The sequence below is a fragment of the Lepidothrix coronata genome, unplaced genomic scaffold, assembly GCF_001604755.1.
Source record: "Lepidothrix coronata isolate B3197 unplaced genomic scaffold, Lepidothrix_coronata-1.0 Scaffold71, whole genome shotgun sequence".
NCBI classification, from domain to species: Eukaryota; Metazoa; Chordata; class Aves; order Passeriformes; family Pipridae; genus Lepidothrix; species Lepidothrix coronata.
Genome location: NW_016690251.1, coordinates 3168551 through 3172219, shown reverse-complemented (window position 1 = coordinate 3172219; position 3669 = coordinate 3168551).

Genomic DNA, 3669 nt, shown 5'->3' with positions numbered 1-3669 from the left:
AAACAAAACAAAACAAAACAAAACAAAAAAAAGAAAAAAAGAAACAAAACAAAATTAAAAAGAGGCCGCACTTAGGCACAGCGCGGATATTATCGGGGGGTTAAATTAATTGGTGACTGTAAAACAAGTTGAGTTCTTCCAAAGGGAGACTTTAGAGAAGTGCAAAGTAATATAAATTAATCACTCCATTGCATAGGCTGGTTCATTCCAGAGGAGGGTCCCAGCCACGTGGTCATGACAATATTGTATAAATAAGGATAATGGACTTAGTAGCTTTTATCTTTCTCATCCACGCTCATCCCTGCCCCAAGATCCAACTGAAACTTTCTGCCCAAATCTTTGCAAACTCAAGAACACACAAGCAAAATCATTTCAGGATTTTGAGGCTGGGCTGTAAGTTCCCATGATTTAAACTGGCTTTGCACCACTGCCTTTCTTGTTGGTCAATAGTTTCTAGTGCCAAAACCATGGTCCAGTTAGTGACTGATTCGAGTCATGGTCGCATGACTGATTTAAAATAAAAGAGGATTCAGGTGCCCTAATGCTGCACCACTTTAAGGGCAAAAGACCTTCTACAACGCATGTTTTATCTTATGCCATGGCATTTTAAATACATTTCCTGACTTTTGTTTTGGTTCTGAAGCTTGTGAAGTACTCTGATACAATGGGGGGGGGGGGGGAGAGAAAAAGAAGGAGCGGGAGAAAGAAAGGAAGTAACGCAAATGTTTGTGTATTTAAATAATCCTGGGAGCACCAATTGCCTCCTATGACCATTATCAGGTGTTTCACCCACTTAGGGTCTGTGCTGGGCTGAAAAGCACAAGCCCCAGCAAGTACCAGTGCAATGGCCCTATCAAAGTGAGGAGCACACTTGATGAGGCCTTTGAAGAAATTATTTTGTCACAGTGAACATCAAACCTTAATAAACAAAAAAGCTACAGACAAAATTATTTGGTTAATGGCTAAACTGGGAATTACATATGGTATATAAATATCATTACATACACTTATTATTGCAGTCCAACAACCCTGGGCTTTGAGTCAAGTTAACAATAATACAAAGTGGAGGAAACCATTGCCTTCTGCTTATATTAAAGAATAAAATGCTTTTTTTTTTGAGCACCAAGCATGTGAAAGGGAAAAGAAGAGCTTCTGGCCAAAGAACCAGAGGCTGGACTGTAAGTACATAAATAAAAGAAATCGCTTTCTATTACAGGTGATAAAAATTGTACTCAGCATCTTTTGATATATATATTCTCAAAAGTTTTGTGAGCACAGCCCTCTTGTGGGCTCATTTGTGTGTGTGTAACAACTGGAGATGGGGAACAGCTAATTCCTTTACCTGTTGGACAGACCTTCACTCCTCCAGGTTTCCAGAGAATTGGCTGCAGGTATAATCATTCATCCCCTCGCCCTGGAGGAACTGAGCTGCTGCCAGCAATTTGTCAACATAATTTGGGCTTATTGTTCTCGTTCTGAAGTTTTATCTTATTTTCTTTTTCTAAATGAAATACTTATTCATTAGGAAAAAAAAAGTTGCACTATGTTTGAAATGTTCTTCAGATTTCTCTTAACTTCTACCTTTTAAAAACCTCCAACTGCAAGAGGTTGAGGGTAGTGACCTTCCACATTAGGAAGTAGTTGCGCTCACTACAGGCAAGAGCTCAAAGGAAAACCAGGAGCTCATTTGTTAAGTCATCGCACCCATCTCCTACAAATTTAACCCACCTATTTAGCAAAGATTTACTTCTTACATAGTTTATCTTTCTGGTTGTTGGCCATACAGATGTCCCCAACCTCACATGGGCAAAGCATTCAATACAGTTGCTCAATACCTTAAGTGTATAATCCATAGCGCTGATGCTGGAGCTCGAGCTACATGACAGACAGACCTGGTCTTTGCAATCCACAAGCCTTATCCCACTTCACTTCTGGAGGACATAGCTAGTAATAATCCTAAGACAGCCTGTTTCCCATCCAGCATATAAGAAAGTTTTTCTCTTAATTGGGAAGAAAACCTCAAAAAGTACAAATTGGTATAGAGGATTAAAAATACGCTTTCATAATGTCAAAGATATAATGCCATGTATTTCCTAGATTCCACACACATACATTGTTTACAGAAACACAGAATTATAGAATGGTTTGGGTTGGAAGGGACCTCAAAAACCATCTAGTCCCAAGCCCCTGCCATGGGCAGGGACACCTTCCACTAGACCAGTTTACTCAAGTGGGGCTTTTGGGGACCATGAGACCCACAGGTATGACTAGCTTGATTTTCTGAGAGGCCCCACTCATGGCTTGGCCACCTAAACCTCTCCTTGTGGGACTAACTGAGGCTGACAGCCAAAAATCCCACCTCCCAGCCTGCCAAACCCAACCAGGGGCATCACACCCAATACAACCGAAACCAAGAGGGTCAGAATAAATGATACATGCAGAGACTTCAAAATGCTGAAAAATAGATGCTTTTTACTGCCAACAACTCTTCCTCAATCTGCTTTGTGCGACTTTGAATTCAAAGGTGAGTTATTTTTAATAGAACAACAACAAAGGCACAAAGATCTGGTTCAGATGGAAAAAAAGGTGCTCCAAGTCTAGAGAAATAAGGTCGTTGAAATGACAGGCAGGCGATAACTCCGCCTGCAACTAAGCAGAACAGCGAGGGCGACTTGAGCACAGATGGAAACCTTTGCAGCGTTAGAGGAGGCAAGGCCCGGCGAACTAAAAAGCAGAAAAAATTCTGCATGGAAGTCTCAGCTCTGACCTGGATTCCCTTCCTAGCCCCAGAAAAGTCATAAGCCTTCTATCTTTAGTTTCCACTTATTGCAAATGAGGGTAAGACTCTTCCCCGACTCTTCGCAGCCACACAGGAAAAATAAGATGTAAGCTGTCTTTATGCATTCAACACAGGACAGTTTCTGAGACAAACAGATAAAAGGAAATGAGAGTGGGTATCAGTGTGAATACCACAGAGGATAGAAAACTGGAAATAAACAGGACTTTTGCCACCGATTTTCACAAGGCCAGAATTTCCACTGAAGGGACCAGAGGCACGACTAACACTGCACACTGTCAAAGGTCATCAAACCAACATCCACCAAACAACACTGGTGCTCTCCATTAGCTCTGCTATCCCGACTCAGTGCTCACCCTACCCAGGCATGTGCAGCACAACACTGGTCGTGTACCCACACAGGTATCCCTAACGCAGCAGAGCCTTCTTATCCCCTCCATACCCGCAGGACACAAAGGAGAAGAGGGCACAGCAGGGAGAGGAGAGGAAAGGGCCTGAGAGTCTTAAACAGGATGAATGGAAAACACAAGTGCAAAAGGACAGGGTGATAGTGCTTTCCAAAGGAAAAAGAATAATTAGAAGCAGCAAGCATAAACCACAAAAAATAAAGGAGAATGAAATGGAGATCATCAGACTGGGTGGGACATAAAGACAAAGAGGAAGGAGAAAAACCACAACTCTTCTCTTCCAGAAGGCACCAAAGCCCTGTCAACTCTGCAGGGGCAAGACTTTAAAAAACCCCATTTGAGCGTGTTTGTGTGCACACAGGGTTGCACGTGTTCACAGCTATGCACAGCCCCCCTCGTCTGGGCTGCATTTTGTCAGAAGCACAGCTCCACCACCTTCTGCCCATACTGAAATCAAACCTGCTG